Raw genomic sequence first — 27,964 nt, 5'->3', positions numbered from 1 at the left:
CTGCTGGCCTGAAACACAGACAGGTCTAATTGAAATGGCACAGATATACTGGCTGGTTAAAACAAAGTGCATGTAGAAATGGAACCCAGAGTATAACACATGGTATTGCGGTATAGTGTATCATCAGATAATAAACCAGCAATACATCATAAAAGCCCTCTTTTCCACAGAGACTGTGTTTGCATTTCTGTGTGTTTGCTTTTTTAGTAAGGCAGTTGTGTGAATATGAAGCACTGTGCATTTTGGCTGCACAGTAATAAACAGCAGAGTCTGACTGTAGGAGGTCAGAGATGGTCAGATTTCCTTCCAGTGTGGATTTTCTGTTGAGCTTGAATCTGTTTTTAAATCCATCTTCATAGTTTGGGTCACTAGATGCATAGCCAGAGATGACCAGGGAAAAAGAGGTACTGCCATGCTTTTGCTGATACCACAGCATGAACGTTAAGCTGGTGTCATCATGCCTGCACTTGATTGTTATTTGTTGTGATTCGTTGGCAAATAATGATGAGATCTGTTGAATGTTAGCACAGTGTACTGTCCCTGATAAAGGAAAAAAATAGTTTTCAACAAATAGTTTTCAGAATTTCAAAATAATAAAAAATTACAAAATTATTATAAAAAAAATCCACACATTAATCATTTAAGGACATCATACCTAATAACCAAATAAAAAACACACACAGTCCACTCGTAGCAGACATCCTTCTGATACACAGCTTGATTGACAATCACCATTTTAGCACATGCAGTGTACCTGTCACGGAACGCTCCACCCCCCCATGAGTCACGTGGTACGGCCTGCTGCGTGCAGGGGGTTTGTTTGTTTGTTTGTAGAGAAACCCTCCGTGAGGGCGCCCACCTGTACAGGGTTTTGACGTTAAGTTTTTGCATGTCTATTTAAACCGCTGTCAGTGCGCACCTCTTCATTGGTCATTGTCAATATTAATGTTAAGGTAGCATGCGTATGTAAGTCAGTTGTCATCGTTGTGTAGACAGTCTGTGTTAAACATTCACTTTGTGTAATACTGTTCAGACATGTTTATGTTCAATGTTTTGTTCTGTGTGAGTGCCCTGTTAAATGTTATTAAATGTCTCACAAAGTTGAGGGAGTCTGCGCATCCTGTTTTATGCCATTCGGCACTCGGGCCACACGTTACAGAATGACCAACCACCACAGGACGCCAGCTCCCGCGGCTAAGAGCGGACTTCCTAGCGGGAGGTGCATGGGCACCCCCTGCACTGCTGCCTGGATCCCAGGAGATTGGGGAGAGGACCGCGACTGGTGTCCACTCCGGAGGTGGAGTGGAACACCCCCAGAAATTTCTTGGGGGGGCCTACGGCTATCGAGCCTGAGCCACAGAGGACCGATGTGCCACACAACCAGAAAAAGGGTGGGAGCCAGCGGGATCCCCAGAGGGCAGAGCTGTAGCCCGAGTCCCTTCCAGTCAGTGGACTCACCAGCGAGACTGGAAGGGTCTGCCCAAAGCCTCGGAAGCATATTGCATTTGGAATGCTCCTAAAGCGCCAGGATTAAGGAGGACTGTTCAGGGGAGAAGCACGTCTGGAACCGGGGCGGACGTGCACCCCCACGTTTCCGTTGAGGCCGGGGACACATTTACAGCCCCTGCGCTGACTGCAGGCGCTGCAGCACAGTCTCTTAAGTGTGTGTGTGTGGAGGCGTTTTTGTTTGTGTATGTTTGTGTCTTCTGTGTGTGTTTAGACGCATCACATTGCGGGGAGAGCGTCTGACTGACCCGAAAGAGGCAGGCACTATCCCTTTCTCCCTGGCTGAAGGTCTCCCAGATGAGAGATTCCTGGCCCGCTTTGTGTTGGTTGGGCACTGGGCATGGCCGTACTGTGTCTGTTTGTGTGTACGGCAGCCTGGAGTTTGCTATCCTGGAAGGGGAGGCGTCGGAAGCCGCGCCTCTAGGGAGGGATCACTGTCGAGGACTGCTCCCCCCGTTACGTGGAGCGAAACGGACTGCCCCGAGAGAGGCAGGGTCTCTGCTTCTCTCCCTCGCTTAGAGAGGACTCCCGGGCTCCCTGGCCCGCCTTGTGTTAGGTGGGCACCGGGCATTGCTGTGCGGTTTCTGTGTGTGCACGACGTCCTGGGTTTCGCTGTCCGAGCATTGGACGCTTCGGGAGCCGCGCCCCTTGGGAGGGGGTTCTGTCACAGAACACTCCTCCCCTCACGAGTCATGTGGTACGACCTGCTGTGTGCAGGGGGTTTGTTTGTTTGTAGCCACACCCTCGTGAGGGCGCACCTGTACAGAGTTTTGACGTTAAGTGTTTGTAGGTCTATTTAAACCGCTGTCAGTGTGCACCTCATTGTTGGTCATTGTCAATATCAATGTTAAGGTAGCGTGTGTATATAAGTCAGTCGTCATCATTGTGTAGAGAGTCTGTGTTAAACATTCATTTTGTGTAATACTGTTCAGACGTGTTTATTTTCAATGTTTTGTTCTGTGTGACTGCCCTGTTAAATATTATTAAATGTCTCACAAAGTTGAGGGAGTCTGCATGTCCTTGTATGTAAGTCAGTCATGTATCCTGTATATGATTGTTTATTTCCAGTACAACAACAGCTGGGCTAAACTGTTCTCCTACCTTGTTGGTTAAAACATTCATGTTGAACCAGCTGTAGTCTGATCTTTGGTCATGTCTCCTACACCCAAACAGAATTACAGAAGAAATTGATTTTCAGTGAAATAACTACAGAGCACCTGAGGGTGGCTTATGGTTTTCATACCATCAGATAATAATCTTTAACTGTAAAATTAGAACACTAGAACCTGTGAGTTTCAGGGTTTTTAGTGAGCATGTAATTTTAACAAGAGCACTGTGCTTACTGGCAGCACAGTAATAGACAGCTGAGTCTGACAGCTTCAATTCAGAAATGATTAGATTTCCAGATAAAACAGTCTGCCTGGTCAGTTTGAACCTCTCAGTGAATGCAGTCTCAAGATTTGGTTCACTTGTGCTGAATCCATAGCCGATGAGGGTCAGATTTGTACTAGCTCTCTCCTGATGATACCATAACATTAATGTTAAGGTGCTGTCATCATGACTACACGTGATATTTGCTTTATGATTTTGGTGGAGTATCAGTTGTAGATCCTGTTCAAACTTTACACAGTCCACCAGCTCTGTAGAACAAGAGTGATGCTATTAAAAACAATCTAGCAAAAAACCCCCCAGCATATTCATTGAATGGTGGAAGAATAAAAATGCATATAAATTAGTTATGTATTATCATTAAAGAATCTTACTTGAATATATGATGAAGAAAATGACCAACCCAGCCGTAAATTCAAACATTTTTCTTAAACACTGTAGAAGAAAGTTACACTTCACTTCAACTATGTACACAAAAAGGAAGAGGTATGAATTAAAGAGTGAAAAGAATGAGAGATGGGCTGAGGGATAGTGAAAAAAAAGATAGTGAGAGAGAGAGAGAAAGAGAGAGAGAGAAAAACAATGCGATGTACATCATATTTCAGTAAGATGAGTTCTCCCTCTGTTGGTACACATCATAAATAAGTCTATATTATTCTGTACAGATGTGCTATTAGAAAGAGCAGAATATGTTTAAAGGCTCTTTCTATTTGAAGACAAATCTCACACTATATTGGCAAAAGTATACATTCAAAAGTAAACGTTCATCTGCCTTCGCATATGACATCCCATCTTAATCCATATGGTTTAATATAATGTCAGCCCACCCATTGCAGCTATAACAGCTTCAACTCTTCTGGGAAGGCTTTCCACAAGGTTTAGGAGTGTGTTTATGGGAATTTTTGACCATTGCTCCAGAAGCACATTTGTGAGGTCAGACACTGATGTTGGATGAGAAGGCCTGGCTCGCAGTCTCCTCTCAATTCATCCCAAAGGTGTTCTATCGTGTTGAGGTCAGGACTCTGTGCAGGCCAGTCAAGTTCTTCCACGCCTAATTCACTCATTCACATCTTTATGGACCTTGCTTTGTGCACTGGTGTGCAGTCATGTTGAAACAGGAAGGGGTCATCCTCAAACTGTTCCCACAAAGTTGGGAGCATGAAATTGTCCAAAATCTCTTGGTATGCTGAAGCATTAACAGATCCTTTCACTGGAACTAAGGGGCCGAGCCCAACTCCTGAAAACCAACCCCACACCATAATGCCCCCTCCACCAAACTTTACACTTGACATGATCCAGTCAGACAAGTACCGTTATTCTGGCACCTGCCAAACCCAGACTCATCCATCGACTTGCCAGATGGAGAAGTGTGACTCGTTACACCGGAGAACATGTCTCCACTGCACTAGAGTCCAGTGGTGGTGCGCTTTACACCACTGCATCCGACGCTTTGCATTACGCTTGATGTAAGGCTTGGATGCAGCTACTTGGCCATGGAAACCCACTCCATGAAGCTCTTTACGCACTTTTCATGAGTTAATCTGAAGGCCACATGAAGTTTGGAGGTCTGTAGAAATTGATTCTGCAGAAAGTTGTGCCTCAGCATCCGCTGACGCTGCTCTGTGATTTTATGTGACCTATCACTTCATGGCTGAGTTGCTGTCATTCCCAATTGCTTCCACTTTATTATAATATCACTGACAGCTGACTGTAGAATATTTAATAGTGAGGAAATTTCATGACTGGACTTATTGCACAGGTGGCATCGTATCATAGTATCACGCTGGACTTCACTGAGCTCCTGAGAGCGACACATTCTTTCACAAATGTTTGTAGAAGCAGTCTGAATGGTGCTTGGTTTTATATACCTGTGGCCATGGAACTGATTGGAACACCTGAATTCAGTGATGTGGATGGGTGAATGAATACTTTTGGCAATGTAGTGTACATTAGTTAACCATCATTAAACAGATCAGGAACATCATTAGAAGAGGACGAGCTGTGCTCTAATGCTGGTCCCACCTTGTTGGATAATGAACCAGCTGCACTTTCTTTATCTTTGCTCACATTTGTGAACCCTGGAGAAGCTGATACACCAAAACTGGATTACAGAAGTAACTGATGCAGGATTCTCAATGGTATAACTACAGAGGCCCTGATGGTGGCTTAATGTTTTCATACCATCAGATAGCAACTTCAAACTGTAACATTAAAACACTATATCCTGTGGGTTTCAGGGTTTTTAGTGATGCAGTCATTTTAAGCAGAGCACTGTGCTTACTGGCAGCACAGTAATAGACAGCCGAGTCTGAAAGCCTCAGTCCAGAGATGGTTAGATTTCCAAATAAAATGCCCTGCCTGGTCAGTTTGAACCTCTCAGTGAATCCAGTCTCAAGATTTGGTTTACCAGTGCTGAGGCCATAGCCAATGAGGGTCAGATTTGTACTATCTCTCTCCTGAAGATACCATAACATTGTAAGTAAGGTTTTGTCATCATGACTACATTGAATATTTGCTTTAGCATTTTGGTGAAGTATTAGTTTGAGATCTTGTTCAATCTTTGCACAATCCACCATCTCTGTTGAACAAAAGAGTGATACTATTCAAAAACAACCATACAAGCAACAACAACAACAACAACAAACCCAACATATTCATTGAATAATGGAACAGTATGCATAAAATTGAAGTTATGTATAATTATGTATCATTAAAGAATCATACTTGAATATATGATGAAGAAAGTGATCAGCCTGGCAATAAACTGATACATATTTCTTAAAAACTGAGAAACAAAGAAAAGTCACTTCATTTTATCTATTAACAGATAGAGCAAGAGGGTGTGAGATCAAGAGTGAAAGGAGTGAGAAACAGACTGAGACAGAGTGAAAAAGTGATAGGGGAAGAGAAAGAGAGTGAGAGAGACACAGAGAGAGAGAGAGAGAGAGAGAGAGAGAGAGAGAGAGAGAGAAACAGAGAATGCAAAGTACAACATCAGTATTTCAGTCGGATGAGTTCCATCTCCCCCTGGTGGTAAACAACACAAATAGTTCTATACTATTCTGTACATATGTGATTATTAAGAAGAGCAGGACATGAGGAAATTAAAGCTTCAAAAGGTCTGTAACTGCAGTACCAATGTTTAAATTGTTCTTTAATCACCATAAGTGTGGCTCATATTGCCCAGTTCCATCTGAAATGACATTATGTAGAATAATAATAAGAAACCATCTTATCCATCTGAAACCATCTAATAAGAAATCAACACAGAGTGTGTTTTTGTTCGTTTGTTTGGCTGTTTGGGGATTTGGTGAGGCTGTGGTATGAATGTGCAGCACTATTCATACTGGCAGCGTAGTAATAGACAGCAGTGTCTGACTAATGGAGGTCAGAGATGGTCAGATCAACTTCCAGTGTGGACTGTCTGTTCAGCTTGATTCTGCTTTTAAATCCATCCTAAGAATTTGGATGACCGAAGACATAGCCATAACTGATCAGGAAAGCAGAGGTAGAGAGAGAGAAAACATTTTATTCCAGTGCCACTCTTTTGCAGATACCTCACCATAAATGGTGAATTGATGTTATCATGCCTGCATTTGATTATTATTTATTGTGTTTCATTGGAGAGGATTATTGAGATCTGTTGAAGGTTAGCATAGTCTACTGTCCCTGCTAAAGAAAGATTGTTTTCAGACTAGAAAAAGGCCTAAAATTCCAAATCATTTACTATTTGAACGTTAGTCATTATAGCTAGTAACCAACTAAAAAGCAGCCCAAAGGCAGCACCCATCCTCCTGATCTACAGACTAAGTGACACTCTCACCCATTTTAGTACATGCATATTCCCTTTATACCATTGGTTAGAACTGGTGGGTGAGATGGTGATGGTGGTGGAAGTGTTAAGGAGTTGGTGTAGCTTTCACAAATGAACGGTGAAACTTCTATATGCAAAGGAAGGGTCATACTTTGTGGGGGGAATTTAAATAACTATAATTTTTCCTTTTTTAGATACCTTGCTTGCCTAAGAATTCTAATGAAAGCTTATTCCAAACAAAACATCCAGGACACACCTATTATAACAACATTTGTTTCAGTTGTTGGCATTCAGCTGATAGTAAATATTTTCTTTCTTGTGATTTATTGTGGTGCAGTTATTGTCTGCCTTTCAAAATGTATTTGTACATTTTTGATGGCTTGATTCATGTAAATGGCTACTTCTGTCTGAAGACAACTCTAAAATGTATTAGTTAGCCACCATTAAACTGTTACAGAACGCTCCCCTTTCCACTGTAACCACACCTATGTTGTTTAGCAGACACTTGTGCCTAGTTTAGACTCGTTATGTCTGTTTCTATTTTAACCCCTGCTGGTGTGCGCATGTCGGTCATTGCTCATATTGCCTTTGTTTATGCTAGTCGTATTTGTATTTGTTCACCGTTAACGTTATATGTGAGTGCCATTGTCTTTTACGTATGTTAATATATGTTATGTAAACAGTATTAGCTAAAATAATTTATAATCTTGCGATTTACTTAAATTCATGAAAAGGAGCGGATAAAGTCATAAAGTTAGAATGTATTTGAGTAATTGTGAAAATGAACAGCGAGTTGTCATTGGAATATTTCTAGAACAGCTGCAGTTTCTTTATCTTTGCTCACATTTGTGAACCCTGGAGAAGCTCTACACCAAAACTGGATTACAGAAGTAACTGATGGAGCATTCTCAATGGTATAACTACAGAGTGCCTGGTGGTGGTCATGGTTTTCATACCATCAGATAACAACTTCAAACTGTAAAATTAGAACAGTAGAACCTGTGGGTTTCAGGGTTTTTAGTGAGGCAGTCATTTTAAGCAGAGCACTGTGCTTACTGGCAGCACAGTAATAGACAGCCGAGTCTGAAAGCCTCAGTCCAGAGATGGTTAGATTTCCAGATAAATTATTCTGTCTGGTCAGTTTGAACCTCTCAGTGAATCCAGTCTCATAATTTGGTTCACCTGTGCTGTATCCATAGCCAATGAGGGTCAGATTTGTACTATCTCTCTCCTGAAGATACCATAACATTGTAAGTAAGGTGTCGTCATCATGACTACATTGAATATTTGCTTTAGCATTTTGGTGAAGTATCAGTTTGAGATCTTGTTTAATCTTTGCACAATCCACCATCTCTGTTGAACAAAAGAGTGATACTATTCAGAAACAACCATACAAGCAACAACAACAACAACAACAAACCCAACATATTCATTGAATAATGGAACAGTATGCATAAAATTGAAGTTATGTATAATTATGTATCATTAAAGAATCATACTTGAATATATGATGAAGAAAGTGATCAGCCTGGCAATAAACTGATACATATTTCTTAAAAACTGAGAAACAAAGAAAAGTCACTTCATTTTATCTATTAACAGATAGAGCAAGAGGGTGTGAGATCAAGAGTGAAAGGAGTGAGAAACAGACTGAGACAGAGTGAAAAAGTGATAGGGGAAGAGAAAGAGAGTGAGAGAGACACACAGAGAGAGAGAGAGAGAGAGAGAGAGAGAGAGAGAGAGAGAGAGAAACAGAGAATGCAAAGTACAACATCAGTATTTCAGTCGGATGAGTTCCATCTCCCCCTGGTGGTAAACAACACAAATAGTTCTATACTATTCTGTACATATGTGATTATTAAGAAGAGCAGGACATGAGGAAATTAAAGCTTCAAAAGGTCTGTAACTGCAGTACCAATGTTTAAATTGTTCTTTAATCACCATAAGTGTGGCTCATATTGCCCAGTTCCATCTGAAATGACATTATGTAGAATAATAATAAGAAACCATCTTATCCATCTGAAACCATCTAATAAGAAATCAACACAGAGTGTGTTTTTGTTCGTTTGTTTGGCTGTTTGGGGATTTGGTGAGGCTGTGGTATGAATGTGCAGCACTATTCATACTGGCAGCGTAGTAATAGACAGCAGTGTCTGACTAATGGAGGTCAGAGATGGTCAGATCAACTTCCAGTGTGGACTGTCTGTTCAGCTTGATTCTGCTTTTAAATCCATCCTAAGAATTTGGATGACCGAAGACATAGCCATAACTGATCAGGAAAGCAGAGGTAGAGAGAGAGAAAACATTTTATTCCAGTGCCACTCTTTTGCAGATACCTCACCATAAATGGTGAATTGATGTTATCATGCCTGCATTTGATTATTATTTATTGTGTTTCATTGGAGAGGATTATTGAGATCTGTTGAAGGTTAGCATAGTCTACTGTCCCTGCTAAAGAAAGATTGTTTTCAGACTAGAAAAAGGCCTAAAATTCCAAATCATTTACTATTTGAACGTTAGTCATTATAGCTAGTAACCAACTAAAAAGCAGCCCAAAGGCAGCACCCATCCTCCTGATCTACAGACTAAGTGACACTCTCACCCATTTTAGTACATGCATATTCCCTTTATACCATTGGTTAGAACTGGTGGGTGAGATGGTGATGGTGGTGGAAGTGTTAAGGAGTTGGTGTAGCTTTCACAAATGAACGGTGAAACTTCTATATGCAAAGGAAGGGTCATACTTTGTGGGGGGAATTTAAATAACTATAATTTTTCCTTTTTTAGATACCTTGCTTGCCTAAGAATTCTAATGAAAGCTTATTCCAAACAAAACATCCAGGACATACCTATTATAACAACATTTGTTTCAGTTGTTGGCATTCAGCTGATAGTAAATATTTTCTTTCTTGTGATTTATTGTGGTGCAGTTATTGTCTGCCTTTCAAAATGTATTTGTACATTTTTGATGGCTTGATTCATGTAAATGGCTACTTCTGTCTGAAGACAACTCTAAAATGTATTAGTTAGCCACCATTAAACTGTTACAGAACGCTCCCCTTTCCACTGTAACCACACCTATGTTGTTTAGCAGACACTTGTGCCTAGTTTAGACTCGTTATGTCTGTTTCTATTTTAACCCCTGCTGGTGTGCGCATGTCGGTCATTGCTCATATTGCCTTTGTTTATGCTAGTCGTATTTGTATTTGTTCACCGTTAACGTTATATGTGAGTGCCGTTGTCTTTTACGTATGTTAATATATGTTATGTAAACAGTATTAGCTAAAATAATTTATAATCTTGTGATTTACTTAAATTCATGAAAAGGAGTGGATAAAGTCATAAAGTTAGAATGTATTTGAGTAATTGTGAAAATGAACAGCGAGTTGTCATTGGAATATTTCTAGAACAGCTGCAGTTTCTTTATCTTTGCTCACATTTGTGAACCCTGGAGAAGCTCTACACCAAAACTGGATTACAGAAGTAACTGATGCAGCATTCTCAATGGTATAACTACAGAGTGCCTGGTGGTGGTCATGGTTTTCATACCATCAGATAACAACTTCAAACTGTAAAATTAGAACAGTAGAACCTGTGGGTTTCAGGGTTTTTAGTGAGGCAGTCATTTTAAGCAGAGCACTGTGCTTACTGGCAGCACAGTAATAGACAGCCGAGTCTGAAAGCCTCAGTCCAGAGATGGTTAGATTTCCAGATAAATTATTCTGTCTGGTCAGTTTGAACCTCTCAGTGAATCCAGTCTCATAACTTGGTTCACCTGTGCTGCTAGAGCTATAACTGATCAGGATCAGATTTGTACTATTTCTCTCCTGACGATACCATAACATTCTAAATAAGGTGCTGTCATCATGACTACACTGGATGTTTGCTTGAGCATTTTGATGGAGTATCAGTTGTAGATCCTGTTTAAACTTTACACAGTCCACCGTCTCTGTAGAACAAAAGAGTGATACTATGAAAAACAAACAAATAAGCAGTGCATTCATTTAACACTGGGATAATGCATAACAAATGTGCAACATTATGTAAAGTTATACAATCATTAAAGAATCATACTTGAATATAAGATGAAGAAAATCACCAGCCCAGCAGTAGATTGATACATATTTTTATGTATGTAATTGTGGAAGAACAGAAAGAGAAAGAAGGATGGAGAATAAAATGGAGAGGATGGTAAATGAAAGAGAGAGAGAGAGCACGTGAGAGAGAGAGACAGAGAGAGAGAGCAAAAAAGAAAATCACTACTTCAGGTAGTTGAGTTAGATCTCCCACTGTTGGTTCATAACACAGATAAGAACTACATTATTCTTTAAAGATATGTGAGCTAATATGAACAGGACATAAAAATATAAAGCTTCAAACTCTTACGACTATTAATTACTATCACTGCTTTAACCATCACTAGTGGAGCTCATAGTCACTAGTTCTAAGAGACACATAATGTAGAGTAAAGTAAATGTCCATCAGATAAACCAAAGATACTCCTTGAGGACAGAACCAGAGGGTACGTTTTTGGTCCTGTGTAGGGATGCTTGATTCACATTTAGACTGCAGAGATGGCTGGGGTAGTTTGGAGAGTGTCATCATTACACTCTTACTCTCCTGTAGTTCCATCCATTACTGGTAACAGGTAAGCAGGCCTATCGGTATAATCAGGACGAAGCACCCTGACAGACTGCACCCCCTGGAGGACACTCTAGGTGGGTATGACCTCCTAGAGGGATCCAAGTACAGATGAGGTGGAGCAAGAAAGGACCCAAGTGCAGATGAGGGTAAGGTGACAAAAGTGGCGCAAGACAAACAAAAGATGAAACCACTACAGGGAAGAGGATTGAACTGAAGGAGCAGGGGGCACTAAAGTGCACTGTTCTGTCCACTGCACTGTGGAGCTGTTATGTAGGGTGGGGCTACCCGAGGGAGTTCAGGCAAATGAAAGCTAATTAGCTCCCAGCTCATGGCCTCCCTCTGGTGGTTGCCGGCTGGTGTTGCAATCCTCCCATTACATTACTGTAGTTCCACACATTAGGTTCCAATTATTGTGTATTTTAGTGATAAAGAATCATATGTTACCATATGATGTTATATGTTACTCTTTCCTGACTCACCTTCTGTTATGCAGTGTGTTTCACTGGCTAAGAGCGATGAGATCTGTTGAATTTTTACACAGTATGCCTTTCTTGTTGAAGAAAAATAGTGGGTAAATTGGGAAAAAAAATGACATGCAAGTATTACAATATTCCCTAGACACATAACACACTAACTATATATCTATGCAGTAAATGAAATTAGCTACTTTAAATTTTCCTAAGAAATATCTTACCATGTGCCATTTATCTAAGTGTGGTGTTATAAAAGTCTAGTCAATAGTAGGCCAGTTGATTAATTTCAGATTGCACTGAACTTCAGTTAGCCTTCTCCTCCCTTAAAAGAACCTATAGAACATTTTCTGTCTTCATAATACCACTCACATTCTTTATTTGAGTGTGTTGTTTTATCATATTCCCCTTTTTCCTTTTTTTCAGAGTAGGTAGGGGTGTGATTGTGTTTGTTTGTTTGTATGTGTATGTGTGTGTGTGCGTGTGCGCCTATTGGGAGGGGGTGTCATTAGGTGAATGTATGCCCTAATGTTTAACACAAACCATTGCACTACTGCTTTATAGTAGGAACTGCAATTTGCATTTCCCTTAAACCCAGAGGTTGAGGGAAACACATTTATCATGAACCACATCTCATGTAACCATGCAATGGGAAGCCTTACAATTGCCAACTGCTTGAGCAGAAAGTTAAAAAGAAACATTTTAATTAAACAAGCATGCATCACTCTACTATGTTAGTATGATAAAGTGAACATTATTACAATATTACTTATCCACTTCATTTTTACAGAAAAAAAAAAAGAAATGCTCTACAGTGAAATGTAATGTGGGATGAAGATCTAATCGAAATTCTCCCGAATTCATCTACATCTGGAACAGGTGAGGTCAGGAATGTTTACTGGACAGTTCAACCACACTGTTATGTCAGAAAACACATCAGGAGGCAGCTCATTTTTGGTGGCGTTCATTTACATATTAAAATATATCATTATATATGCATATGAGATTTCTGATTTCTTTTCATTTCATCCCATCCCATCTCACTCAGTTCAACAGTTTATCAATGTAATGTTTCTGTAGAATTATTTGTCATTGTATTACTATGATGTCTTCTCATGATCACAGACAAAGTATTGCAGTCTTCCATACTGATAAGGTATGTAATGCACATTGTATTGTAAATGTCAAGAAAGTTTATGCATACTTCTCAGTGCCATGATTACAGAGCAACTGAAATTCTTGCATTTATGCCATGAGCTAATCGTCTATAATTCTAATAACATTGCATCAGATCCTGTGGATTTTAGTGAGTAGAAAATTTTAAATAGAGCACTGTCCTTACTGACAACACAGCAATTGACAGTCGACTCAGACAGTCTCAGTTCAAAAACCACTGTCCAGATAAGGTGCCCTGTCATTTTCAAACATTGGTTTGTTTGTGCTGTAGCCATGGCTGACCAGGATTAGATCTGTTCTAGCTCTCTCCTGGAACCATGACAACACTGAATCTTTGCTATAGAAGTTTCATTAAGTATAGACCCATATGTTTTGACCCTCCATGTTAATTAAATATGATGAAAAGCATAGAAGTAAATCCATACACTTTTCTTAAGGATTTTGGACAGACTGAGTCTGATACAGAGGGGGAAAGGGGAAAAAAAACAAAACAAACAACAGCAAAAAAAAAAACAAACAAAAACCAAACACTTTATGAACATAGTGAGGTACAGAAAGGGAAAAGACGACTGAGAGAATGATAAACAGCAGAGTGTGCCTGGAAGGTCACACGTCCTTCCCATGTGGATTTTCTGATCAGTTTGATTCATGTTTTATTCTCATTTTTTTGGAACACTTCAACCTAAAATGTATACAATTAGGGCCATGGCTGTACGGTCACTCTTTTGCTGTTACCGTAACATCACAGATAAGCTATCATCATCATCATCATCATCATCATCATGATTACACTGCGTCGTTATATCGTCAGTTTCTTTGGCTAAAAGGAATGAGACCTGTTTAAAGCTCACACAAACTCCTCTTCCAGTAGAAATAAAAAAACAAAACAAACAAACAAAAAAAAACCCCAATCGTCATGTGAAAAATCACTTAGTTAATATTAGATAGTAGTAAAAGTGAATAATTAATATCTTACGTTGTAACGGTGAGCAGTAAGGAGGCGGACATATGTGGAGAAGAACAAATCCAGGGGCAAATCCAGAGTCGTAGTCGCTGGAGTAGTCCAGGGTCAGTTTACCGATGCAGAGATTACGAGGGAATCATGATAAACCAAATTCACACGAAGGCAAACGGGAAGCAGGCTATAACAGAGGCTAGGATAAACACGAACGCTAGGATAAACACAAAGGTACGGAGTCCAAACTTACATACATACAGATGCAGGTTTTCAAAAACATCCAAACATACACTAGACTTCCATACATACATTCAATAAATAGCCAAACAAAAAGGGAACAAGACAGGGATTAAATACTTGAACTTAACAAGACTAGAAATGAGGAACAGCTGTGAAAAACCAAACAAGGGGCGGAGAAAACGAAACTACAGAATGGAACCAAAACACACAAGACAGGGAAACCATGGAACAGGGAAGCTAGGAGGGACTAACAATACCCCAACCCCCCAAAGCACGCAACACCGGGGCACGCAAAAACAAGAACCACCAAAACCAAACAGAACAGACTATGAACAGGACTATGACGAGACACCAACAGGAACAGAACAGGCAAGACGCGGAGCTGAACATGGGACACGACAAGGAGCATGCACCGGAACAGAAGAGACCAAAGACACAGAAGCAAAAGACCCAACAGACACAGAAACCCAAGGAACAGGAGCAGAAGCTATGGATCCAGGGTGCACGGAGGTGTGGTTGCGGCGTTCAGAGGCGGGTCCGGGAGGTCCGGGGGTGCAGTTACAGCGTTCAGCGGTGCTGCAGGGAGGTCCAGAGTGATCAGTGGAGGCAGGTCCAATAGGTCCAGATGCTGGGAACAGGACAGGCGGCATCTCACATGCCGGGAACAGGAACTGGATCAGGACGAGTGGCTTGTGGGATAGCCAATGGTACGAATTAGCTGACCCTGGAGGAACACACAGATAAAGAATCCCCTCGGCATTTCCCAGAGCGCACACAGGCTATGGGGATCTCGCATTTGCACTTGAGCACCCACTGAGTGCCTAGAAACGGGTTATCTGAGCCTTCACTCCGTCTACTCATATCTTGCGCTGCAGGCTCCACTCTGCAGTGTTGGTCAAGATGGTTAGACTCTTGGTGCTTACCTGGGATCTCGTCATCAACAAAATATGTGGGATCCTGTTATTTCCAGGGATGACGAGATGCCCGTGTAGCTGCAGCAGCAGAGGATTTGCTGTCTTTGGAACGTGTAGAAAGAGCCGGAGATTCGTCCCAGCGGAAAAACCATCTCCCAGAGTCTCACTCTCTCGCTGCGTCCTTGTTAGACTGTTCATTCTGTGATGGTATGCAGTAAGGAGGCTGATACATGTGCGGAGAAGAGTGATACTTATTAGGGGCAAATCCAGAGTCGTAGTCATTGGCATGGTCCAGGGTCAGTTGACTGATACGGAGATTACGGGGATACATGATAAGCCAAAAACACATGAAGGCAAACAGGGGATGCAGGCTATAACAGAGGCTAGGATAAACACACAGGCATGGAGTACAAACTGACATACATACTAAAAAGGGTTTTCAAAAACATCCAAACATACACTAGACCTCCATACATACATTCAATGAACTGCGAAGACAAAGGGAATAAGACAGGGTTTAAATACTTGAACTTAACAATACTAGAAATGAGGAACAGCTGTGAAAAACCAAACAAGGGGCGGAGAAAACGAAACTACAGAATGGAATCAAAACACACAAGACAGGGAAACCATGGAACAGGGAACCTAGGAGGGACTAACCATAACATTACCACATTTCCAAACAAAACAAAATTTTCACCCAGTCCTCAAAGAGCACACGTCTTTCTGATACACAGCTTGAGTGAGAGTTTTTCTCACTTTAGGTCATGCACACTGCCTTAGTGTGCACAGTGTAGAGTGTGACAGTAAGAGAATTGGGGTTACATATGTAGATCAATTAATGTTTAGATCATCAGTAATGCTGAAACAGATCAGCTGTCTCACCTAACGTCATTCCCTTTCTCCTGTTTTCCTCTGCTCAACTCCACATTTTTTTGAGGAAGGAGAGAAAAACAAAGATAGGCTGGGGATAAGCAGAAGAAAACATTTCTGGATGCACCCTTAGCCTGCATCTATCAGGAAGCGAGGCCTGGTGCTTGAACTGGAAAAAGCTGTACCACAGTATTGCAATAATATTACCCTCTTCCATCTTGCTGCAAAAGGTCATGATCACTCACTAGCGTGAGCTCTTGCACAACTTATATGCAAGAAAGTGAGTTGTTGTGGATCTACCCTTGTCTGTCTCCCATGCCTTTTCGAGGTTAGATCAAATGTTAATGCTATGTGCTAATCCACGTTTATTCAACACAAATTCTATGTATGGACAAAAATTATATATAAGTAGGCTATCATTAAAAAGTGTCAATTTGTCCAGATACTGGCAGTTATACTGGTGATATACTCATGTATTCTGCTGTAATGTAGGATGCATAAGAATATAAGTGAAATTCTCTTCACTGCATTTATATACATTTGTAACAGATGACAGAAGAAGACTGCTGACATGGTTTTATTAAGACAGTTCTAAGCATGAAAAAAAAAAATCAGTGAATTCAAGAAGCAGTTAATTTAGGTGGAACTACAAACATACAATTGTGCATACATGCAAGATCTTTTACTTACATATCACTCACATTGACAGTTTCTCCATATAACATGTTTTCTCCATATAACATTGACACTTATTACAAATGACTTGATGTCTATTTACTCAAGCACAAAAATTGTCTATAATTTTAAGGTATATATACTCTGTACATTGAATTGTATACTACAGAAGTACTCAACTGTATAAATGTGAAGCACCTGATGGTGGTTTATGACTTTCATATAATCAGATAATAATCTTTAACTGTAACATTAGAACAATAGATCCTATGGTTTTCAGTTTTTAGTGAGCATGTCATTTTAAGCAGCACAGTAATAGACAGCCGAGTCTGACAGCCTCAGTTCAGAGATGGTTAGATTTCCAGATAGAGTGCCCTGCCTGGTCAGTTCAAACTGCTCAGTGAATCCGGTCTCAAGAGTTGGTGTACCTGTGATGTAGCTATAGTCGATCAGGGCTAGCTCAGTGCTACCTCTCACTTGCTGGTACCAGAACATCCATGTTAAACTACTGTCATCATGACTACACTGAATTTTTGCTTTAGCAGAATGACTGACTATTACATGTGGATCCTGTTGAAAATGTACACAGTCTGCCATCCCTGTGGAATAAAAGTTATGCTATTAGTTAAAATTAAAAGAAAAAATGATATTTAATGAATAGGGAGAAAAATGTTTAACAGGTAAAATACACAAGAACAAGCCCAAAACTATGTGAGCAAGAGTGAGAGAGAGAGGGAGAAAAATACATAATCATTGGCTTAAAATGGAAAAGACAACAGATGTGCTTGAAGGTTTGAACAGAGACATCCCAAAACAGTAAAAGCTTCAAAAATATGATGACAAGAATTCCAGCATCTACCTTCGTGCAGAAAAGCCTTTTAATCCTTCTTAATGAAGTTCACAGTCACAAACACCACCAGATAAAACAAAAGTTGGTACACAAATACTCATCAGATAACAAATGTGAAATGCATAATAACCCTACTTTGCCCCAGAGGGTGTGTTTGTGTTCCTGTGAGTTTGGCTGTTTGGGGTTTTAGTAAGGCAGTCGTGTAAATGTGCAGCACTGTGCATTTTAGCAGCACAGTAATAAACAGCAGAGTCTGACTGGAGGAGGTCAGAGATGGTCAGATCTCCTTCCAGTGTGGATTTTTTGATCAGTTTGTACCGTTGATTATGTCCTTCCTCATATTTTGGATCATTGCGGCCATAAGTGTAGCCGATCAGGCCCATGGCTGTACTGTCAGTCTTTTGCTGATACCATAACATCATAGATAAGCTATCATCATCATGACTACAATGGATAGTTATGTTTTCTGTTTCCTTGGCTAAGCAGGATGAGATCTGTGTAAAGCTCACACAGCCTCCTCTTCCTGTTGAAGAAAAATCATTATTATGTTTGAAAAATCAATAATATTAAAAGTAATCTAATATTAAAAGTCAATATATATAAAGGACTTATTTTATTGCCTTTCAATAAAGTCATACCAAAAAACAAAACAAAGAACAGACATAATCCACAAATAGCACACATCCTTCTGATGCACACTTTGAGAGTCTGACTCACTTCAACACATACATTGCCTTTATACTACAATCCCATTCAGCATAGCTGTTTATACCACAAACAGACAGAGATACCATCAAGCAGCAGTGACATCATAAGGTAGGAAGTAACAGGTGATTAGTTTAGCAAGCCATAATCTTTATCCTTAGGAAGAAAAGAGTGAGCCGTCATTTTAAATTTGAGCTCATACATCTTACATAGCCAGAAAGAACAGGCTCCATCTTTTCCTTTTATTCTACACACAGATAATAATTTTTGTTTACGTATATATTTAGTTTTGCTATCTTCTAGTACTGATACCTTTATTTTATGTGACAGATATGTAAATTATGTCTGTTAAAGGTTTTTAAGTTTGTTTTTGGTGTACTAGCAAAAAATATTGTTTATACTTTATCAGGAGTCAATACTCATATACTGAGATAAACAAACTATAGGTTACATTTCAATTTGTGTTTTGGTTACACTGTTTTTTCAGCTACTGCACTGCTGGCAAAAGTTTGCCTTTTTGTGGCACAGACAGGTACGAACATTGGCTGCCTTTGAGTTTGTTTTTGTCCCGCAGTACACTGGTACTTATTCAGCGTGGAAACTAGCAGCACACAGAAAGATAGCATTATTGTCCTCTTTGACATCCACTGTCAGGGACCAGTTTTTCTACCCTGTACTCCAGATCTTGAAGCCAGTCTTGAAACCCTCTTCATAACTGGGACTAACAATGTATCTGGCTACTAACACTGGCTCTTTGCCACTGACTTGTCTGTATGTGTAATCATAGTCTGTGTCATTCTGGTAACAGTGCATATCCACTGAAGTGCCTTTCATAGTGGAGATGTATTTGGGCCACTGAGTGATCAACACACCTTCACTGGAGCCTAATACAGACAAAATGAGAAACATAAAGCTGGTCATAAGTAGACATTTAGTATGTTTATTTAAATGTGAACTGAAAAGGTGCTGAAAATGATTGCATACCTTTCAGTACAAAGAGCCAGAGGGCCAACATTCCAGTCAAAGAGCCAACATTCCAGTCATGCTGATCCTCATTTAACTTGAGTAACACCTGCTAATGAACTTTTACAGTTATAGTCAGTTCATCTTTAGCCACCTCTCACTACAAAGTTCATGCAACATCTGTTATTGATCTGGAGCACGCCAAACAGTGTGACATATTTCAGCTGACACTTCCTCTTTGCTTTGCTTTATCATCCCATGTTAAGGGGAATGATTTGGTGTGTCTTTTTTCTTTTTCTCCTGTCACTAATTTCTAGAATTTCTGTGGAGCAGAGGTGGAGCTTGGAGGATAAAGGCCACCTCCTACAGACGTTAGATGAGAGGATACTAGCACACTGGGGCTGGGGGTGGGGGGCTTCAAGTGTGCTTTGCAGGTTCTCTACGTGGATTTCCTGTGGATTTGGTTTTGAGTAAAACAAGATGAAACAGCAGCACTATAACTTGCGGGACTCACAGCACAGTAACAGATAGCAGAGTCTGAGAGTCTGAGGATATAAAGCTTAAAACTATACGAATAAGAGTAGTGTTTCTGCTTGTGTATGAGATGATGATGTTAGCCACCATTTTATCCTAAAAACAGTGAAGCAACGGTTGAAAACGGTTAAAAGTGTCTTAAAAACTATGTAAAAGTTTGGTTTTGGTTTTGAACCTGCAGTATTTGAAAATCTCCATCCATTACTTGTTAACCATTCATGTTGATCTTCCCATTAACTGTTAAAGAATTACATTTGTTGTGCCTCCAAGGCAAATATGCCTTTGAATAATTTTGAAATGTAGGTAAGGGGAAACCCCAGTCCTCTACACTGATGTCTCATGACATATCTCCCCTGCTACATCCAAGAGTAAGGAACTACAACTTCCATTTCTGTAGCAGTTTTGTTTCTCCATCATTTGCTGTTGTTTGTGGAATTCTAGTTGCATTATTTGCCTATTGAAGGGTTTTGAATTCAATAATAAAGTCAAGGTTGTCAATCCTGGGAGACCCCAGTCAGTCTGGATTGGGAGCTGCGTCTCCAGAACCACTGCGTCTCCACAGTCCTTTGGAGAAGTCTGCTGTTGTTCACTCTGCTGACCCACAACTGTGCAGCAATGCAACTTGAACCACATCATCAAGTTTGCTGTTGACATAACTGTGGTGGGTCTCATCACCAGGGATGACGAGTCAGCATACAGAGAGGAGGTGCAGCGGCTAATGAACTGGGGCAAAGTCTACAACCTGTCTCTAAATGTGGAAAAAACAAAAATGATAGTGACATCAGGAAAGTATGTGGTGATCACTGTCCAATCAATATTAATAATTCCTCTTTTGAAATTATTACAAGTGCTAAGTTCCTTGGTGTCCATCTAGCAGAGAACCTCACCTAGACCCCCAATACCATCTCCATAACAAAGAAAGCCCAGCAGTGACTTTACTTCCTGAGGAGGCTGAAGAAAGCTCATCCCCCTTCCATTTTTAAATTGACTTTATTAAGAAAATTCAACTCAATTCAATACAAACACTCCATCACAAAAACCTCACAAACAATATCCACTGGAGGACCCATCCCCCTTCCACCATCCTCACCATGTTCTACAAAAGAACAATAAACAGCATCCTGAGCAGCGGTGTCACTGCTTGCTGGAAGAATAGCACCATCTTGGACCGCAAGACCCTGCAGACAATAGTGAGGACAGACAAAAAGCTCACTGGGGTCCATTTAATAATAGCTACTGTGTTCTTAAATTAGTATACTGGATAATACCTCAGTGATTGCTGTATGCTATAAGCATATCTGTTAAAATATTACAACATGGTACAGCCTGAGTACATCCACTCGGTGACGTGCACTGGCCAGTGTTGCCATACATGTTATCTGCATTTTCATATTTATTGTCTACACTTATGTTCTTCTTTTGTGCAGCACCACTGTCCTGCACAAAAGTTATTTCATTTCACTGTATACCTGTATATAGCTGAAATGTCAATAAAACGCACCTTGACCTCTTGACTTAAAATTAAAAATACACAGAATAATATGTTAAGGTTAAACACAGCAATTCTATTTTCTATTTGATTTTGACTAAATTTCTACAAACTAACACATCAAAAACTAATAAGGAAATCAGAAAGTAACATCATAGGCCTAAAATATATGTGGAGAATACTACTGAGATATAGAGTCAGCTTGACGAATAAAGAACATGGCTGGTATTGCTCTCTGCAGCAACAGCACCTGGAGTTGCTTTAAGCAAGCACAGATAGTGTATGTGATAACTTTGATAAGTGTTTTTGAAGGAGACGGTGGGAAGTCATGGCACTGTGCATCCCTCACAGCACAGTAATAGACTGCACTGTCCATCGAGGTAAGGTTGGAGATCTGCAGTATCCCATGGCTTTTAGCATCTCCATAAATATGAAAGCGCTTCTCAAACTCCTTTTCGCTGTTGAATGTTGTTGTGTAGAGATATCCAGTAAGTTTCATTGAAGTGAGTTGCATAGTTTGTTGGTACCAGTAAAGGTAGAAATAATCTTTGTAAGTGTGTGAACAACTTAAGTTCACATTTTTTCCAGACACTGTGGCCACTGCAGTGGTCTGAACAATGTCTTTGCTAAATGAAACATCTTTGGAGAAGAGAAAAAAATAAAAATGTGATGTGTGATAGTATACTTACAGTAAATGCATTAATATCATGTATATACAATACTTTATTTTATATATATATATATATATATATATATATATATATATATATATATATATATATATATATATATATATATATATATATATATATATATCTCACAGGTCAAATTGTAAACATTTCTACATCTTGCTAATACTCTGCAGGATCTACACAGGAATTACCTGTGACCCAAAGTAGTATAATAGGGAAAAACAGTATTTGAAGAGTCATCATGCTTCATGAATGTTGAACAGGAAGAAGCTGAAGGTAAAATGTGTTGCCACGTGTAACAGAATTGAGTGGTGTAGCATGTGTAGCTTGCATGTATAGCTCTTACACAACCGAGAGCAGTGATGACCTGCCCACTTTCTTTCTTTTTCCATTTGTTTCTTTAATGATTGCTTTGTCTCCTTCTTCAAAGTCTCATGAAATGGCTGCTCTTCTGAGGTAGAGCAGAAGGTGGGTTTTGTGATATGGTCACAGCTATAAGAAGCACTGTTCCGGTTTTGTCTCCTTCTTCAAAGTCTCATGAAATACTCTCCAGAGGTAGAGCAGAAGATGGGTTTTGTGATACAGTCGCAGCTGATAAGAAGCACTGTGCCTATATGCTGCACAGAAAAACACTCCATCATCTTGTAGAGAGAGATTCGAGATGCTCACGGATACATTCGACCTTCCATCTCCATTCAGGGCAATCCTCTGCTGCTCAGTGGTAGGAGTCCTATAATACATATTTCCAAGATATTTCATCTCTGTTTCTAAGATGTTCCTCTTGTACCAAACTATATGATCATAGGTGGATATGTTATGAGAACATTTGATCTCAGCAGTATCTCCTAGGTCTTTCAAGATATTTTGTGGAATCTGGACAACGTTTTTACTGAGAAGTGGAGCTATATAGAAAAAGAAGAAAAAAATATAAAGATATTTGCTTCTTGTAATGAACACATCCTTTCTTTGCTACTTAAATATAAAGAATATTTCTCACCTGTTAATAATAAGAGGGATATGGTTTTTAGCATAAAGCTCTTTACTCTGGGCATAATTATATTGTAATCTGTTATTTTGATGATGCAGTTTTGTGCTCCTGCACTGTGAAAGGTGTGACAAAGGCTGACATACAAGACTGTTTAAGTAGTTTTAATTCTCATCACTGCCCCCTTTTGAAATAGCAAGAATACTGTGTTGAAGGTCACTGTAAGTGTCTAACATGTCTGTCTGCCTTATTTGACGTAGCAAAAATGGTTTGTGATTGCTATTCATAATTTAATTCCGTATGTCACTAATTAAAATCACAATTAAAATCACCTAGTCCATCTGATGATGCGATGCTGCAATTTATAACTGAAATTATGTCTTGAGTTTCAAAAATATAAATACACTGTCAGTTTAATTAGTGACCTCTATGGGCAAAGTTCTTATACTGCATGCCATTATAACACTAAGTGGGAGACACTGTCATAATTACAGGTGTTGTATAACTTTTTCTTGAGGAGAGAAAAACCTGATCTTCAAAATATATATTTCACTATCTGTTTTTAATACTGACTCCTAAGGGCAGAGTTCCTATACTGCATTCTATTACACAGTTTAGTCTGAGATCAGTCATGTTTACAGGTGGGTAGTATGTAGAGTTTTTGATGAGGAGAGATAGGAGGTGTATGGCTGTGCCTACTAGCAGCACAGAAATACACTCCACTGTCTAGAGAAGTTATGTTGGATATGACCAGAAAAGCACCACCAACACTGTTTCCAGTAATGTCAAATCGTGCTTTAAAATTATCCTCAGGTGTGGCTCTCCCATACTGTAGCATCCCAATGAGCACAAGGGAACCACTTTTCTGCTGATACCAGTACATGTAGGGATAGTTGCTATCGCCATGGCTACAGCCAAGCTTTGCTTCTCTCTGGTCAGGTCTCTGCAGCACATGTGGTGGAGACTGCTGGATGCTAAGAGTGGAGAGCAGCTCAGCTATGAGAGAGGTGGAAATCAGTTAAAAAATCATAATGAAAATATTATGATCACTGAATTTGTTAAACAAGCTTACCTCTAATACTGAAGAAAATGACTATGCTTAGGATAGTAACTTTACTCATGTTTTCTAATGTTTTTTTGTAGAGTCAAGAAGGACATTAACTAGTTCAGTACTGTAAGTTGAAAGGTCATATTTTTTTTTTCTTTTCAGATTTTTCCTCAGCTTCTTTATGTTCAGATGAATTATGACAGTGGTGCCTCCACGTGACTTTCAAGTTTATGGACTGGCTTTCAGTACTGGTTGAGGAGGGACATGGGACATAGGAGGGGTTTAAAGTATGTGATGGTGTGTATTTAGAGCACTGTGCTGCACTCACTGCACAGAAGTACATAGCACTGTACTCTGCTGTCACAGAATGTGCCATTAGGAAACCTTCCTTCTCTGCATCTCCTGAAATGTTGAAGCCATCTTTGTCCATCTGGGTTAACTTAAAGGAGAGATAGCCTAGGAGCTCCAGCCCTTGTCCTTCAGCTTGCCGATACCAGTAAATCTTGTCGTATGCTTTGTCATTGTGGCTGCAGTTAATTTTGAATGACTCTGTAGGCACCACAAACAGGTTGGCAGGAATCTGTTCAACAAATAAAGACATGGTGCTCCCTAGATGGATATTACATGAACAAATTAGAAACAATAATGAATAATAATAATAAAAAAATAATAATATATATATATATATATATATATATATATATATATAAAGAGCCAAGTCATACTTAACTCACCCAAGACCCACTGTAACAGGATATATGTGACTGGATGTTTCAACATTTTGTAGCTGAATGCTCTATAGCACAGTAACTAGAATATTATTTATAGCACAGTTTATTGTGATTTGTTCCGATTAAGAACTGTAGGGAGAAAGCATAACAAATCATGTGCTGCTTTATACTCATGTGCATCACTACTGCCCCCTTATGGAGTTCTACTCATGACAAGAGGAACATAGATAGCAAAGAGACAATGACTCTGATCACAGGGAGATAAGGTGATGAGCTTTGACATGTAGAGGTCCAGGGACAGGAAATGACATCATAAGTCTTTTGCTGGGGAGTTAGTATGACTAGATAGAGTATATTTTAATACTGGAGCAAATGGCTATGTTTTTTTTTTTCTACTTTTAATACTATCAGCAAATGAGATGGGACTATTTGTTAAACACTAAGGACTTATGTATCACTGTGTTCTCATTGCAGCACAAAAATATACTGCTGTGCCCTCAGAGGTAAGACCGATCATTGTTAATGTGCTGCCCACAGCTGCATCTCCTTCAATTTTTATTTTGCCTTTGTAATCAAACTCTGTATTTTCAACAGTAGTAAAAATAAATCCCAAAAATTCAGAATTATGTTTAGACTTTTTATACCAAAGGATGCGTTCATATCTTGAATCATTGTGTTGTATTTTTGCAGATTGCTCTTTCTTCTTCGTTGTGTGTGATGGAGACTGATTGACATTCACAGCCACGGAGAACCTTAAGAATTGTCATGAAAATAACAATTATTTTTACTGTACATTATTTCACACTTCATAATAAAAACAGATAATGAAGTTAATGCAGGATATATATTAGAATGGACATCAGCATACCAGTCAGCCAGAGAAGACAGAGAGCAAATCTTCTGACACTAAGCATGTTCAAAGTCATTGTCATGGTAAGAAACACAGTGAGAGCAGCCTTCTTTAAAATTGTGAGAACTTCCAAAAGAAGAGGGGAACTCACCTCATCAGCAATAATGTCACCCTCATGTGCTCATAAGACCTTTGATAACATTTCTTGTTAACATGACGTGTAGAACACAGAAAAAAAGAGGCACATTCTCCCTTTTTAAAATCTGTATTTTCATTTCATTTTATTTTTTATCAATTAAAGTTGCATTGTGTAAGATGCGGGCATAGCTCAGAGTGCTGATCTGCAACAATTAATGCATATGCAAAATCTTGCATTTTGATCATTTTAGATCAAAAATGAGAGAGAGAGAGAGAGAGAGAGAGAGAGAGAGAGAGAGAGAGAGAGATGAATTACTTGTTGTGAACGATTCTTAGGAGGAATTACAGAATTACTTGTACTTATATTTTGATTTGTTTGGTTTTAAGACATTGGCTACATTCAAAATAGTCTAGTACATAGTATTCACGTTCAGATTGGGTCCCAAATCATTATGCAGCATGCAAAATAAATAAATAAATAAATTCCTCCAGTATGTGAAAGACACCCAAATTTACTACTACTCACATATATTCTTGTATGTAGCCAGAATTATGTTCCATTCCAATGAAAAAAACCAAACATTTATAGCATTTAGCTGACACTTTTACCCAAAACAACTTATAATTATGACTGAATACAATTTGAGTAACTGAGGGTTAAAGGCCTTGCTCAGGGGCACAACAGTGGCAACTTGTTGGTGGCAAGCCCTGAACAGGCAACCTTCCAATTACTAGTTGAGCACCCTATCCACTGAACTACCACTGTCCCTTGGGGCAGTCAATCACACAGTGCAAATAAGCTTTACTTTTTTCATTCCTATTACATAAAAAATAGTGTTGATAAAATATATGTATAGATTCTCATATGTGTAGCAAAAATCAAAACGTTGAATTTTGTTACTGGACAATAATTAAATAATTATGAAATTCTTTAAATGTCAATATTTTGTACCAAGCTCTATCCTTGCCAGTGCTGGTAATGCTAAATTAGTTGTATGCGATTCTTAGACCTCTGAGTACAAGTAATACAAAAATAAGCTGGTGTTAATTAACCAGTTTTGCACTCCTTTTGTTCCATACTGGATACTATATGGCATACTACTATGGGTACTATTACGCAGTATAAAGTATACAGTGAGTGCAGTGTGCTGTACTATATACAATATGTAGTAGTCTTTCAAACACTGCCATTGTGTTTGGTTTTGAACCCTGTTTTCATCCTCATTATGTCCAATTAATCTCAGGTGTGTCTTTATCCTGTGTATATATTCCCCTGTGTTCTGCTGTCTTGCTGTCAGAATATTGTAAATCTCTACATGTGCTGTGGCTGCCTCTGTGTGCATTGTCACTATTGTGAATCCATAGTTATTGCCATGTTTCTCTTTGTCTCTTGTTTTTCACTATTGTTGTGTTTTTATCAATATGTTTTCTGGCTTTGCCACTTTGTCTTCTGGCTCATTAACCCTGGATTGTTGTTTCCTGCTCCCACTCTGTGAATTGTGTGCCTAAAACTGACAGTTAAGGTGGTTCAGTAGGTGTATCTCTAATATCTTTCCAAATTGAAATAACAATGTTTTGTTATTGTTAGGTCATTGTTAATAGAGTCTAAAAAATATCAAGCATGTAGTTTAAATATGCACCTTTCTATACATTCCATATTATTTTACACAGAATGATGGTCTAATATTTTATACATAGGAAATCACAAAAGTAAATCTCTTTTCCAACTTAAAAATCAAACAGCCTGTTTTTTCTCATTACTCTATGTGTGAATGGGATAAAGCCTTATAGGATGATGCAATGCATTGCAACAATAACTTAAGATAAATTTCTGAAAAAGTAATTTATGTATCTTTCATATCAGACCATACTTAGGTCACTATGATTTCCGAAAAAGCTAAAGATTTTGTTTATTTGTTCATTTACTTATTTTGAAGCCCCCTCCCAAAAGAAAGTAAAGAAAAAAAATTAATAACTTAATAATGCTGCAACTAAATGAAAACCTGATCTTCAAAATATATATTTCACTATCCGTTTTTAATACTGACTCCTAAGGGCAGAGTTCCTATACTGCATTCTATTACACAGTTTAGTCTGAGATCAGTCATGTTTACAGGTGGGTAGTATGTAGAGTTTTTGATGAGGAGAGATAGGAGGTGTATGGCTGTGCCTACTAGCAGCACAGAAATACACTCCACTGTCTAGAGAAGTTATGTTGGATATGACCAGAAATGCCTTGCTTTTAGAATGTCCAGTAATGTCAAATCGTGCTTTAAAATTATCCTCAGGTGCAGCTCTTTCATAGTGTAGCATCCCAATG

General features: G+C 39.2%; 2 long non-coding RNA genes across 6 annotated transcripts; one reads left to right on the top strand and one right to left on the bottom strand.

Annotated features, from left to right (window-relative positions):
* Nucleotides 1–432: 432 nt before the first annotated feature.
* Nucleotides 433–14,871, bottom strand: LOC145659341 (uncharacterized). Its single transcript, XR_014125468.1, has 4 exons — nucleotides 13,976–14,871; nucleotides 2,608–2,665; nucleotides 755–859; nucleotides 433–540 (listed from the first exon to the last, which is right to left on the bottom strand). It is a non-coding gene; the product is annotated as an uncharacterized LOC145659341 (long non-coding RNA).
* Nucleotides 14,872–22,448: 7,577 nt separating this feature from the next.
* Nucleotides 22,449–27,742, top strand: LOC118242316 (uncharacterized). 5 transcript variants are annotated; one of them, XR_014125464.1, is made up of 5 exons: nucleotides 22,449–22,613; nucleotides 23,817–23,884; nucleotides 24,088–24,212; nucleotides 25,131–25,159; nucleotides 25,347–27,742. It is a non-coding gene; the product is annotated as an uncharacterized LOC118242316 (long non-coding RNA). The 5 variants fall into 5 exon arrangements; XR_014125463.1 differs by having other exon boundaries at nucleotides 24,088–24,222; XR_014125461.1 differs by lacking the exon at nucleotides 24,088–24,212 and adding an exon at nucleotides 24,021–24,051.
* Nucleotides 27,743–27,964: the final 222 nt, after the last annotated feature.

Source organism: Electrophorus electricus, chromosome 10, assembly GCF_041902795.1.
Source record: "Electrophorus electricus isolate QZ-2024a chromosome 10, ASM4190279v1, whole genome shotgun sequence".
Classification (NCBI taxonomy): domain Eukaryota; kingdom Metazoa; phylum Chordata; class Actinopteri; order Gymnotiformes; family Gymnotidae; genus Electrophorus; species Electrophorus electricus.
This window is presented reverse-complemented; position numbering and strand designations above follow the sequence as displayed.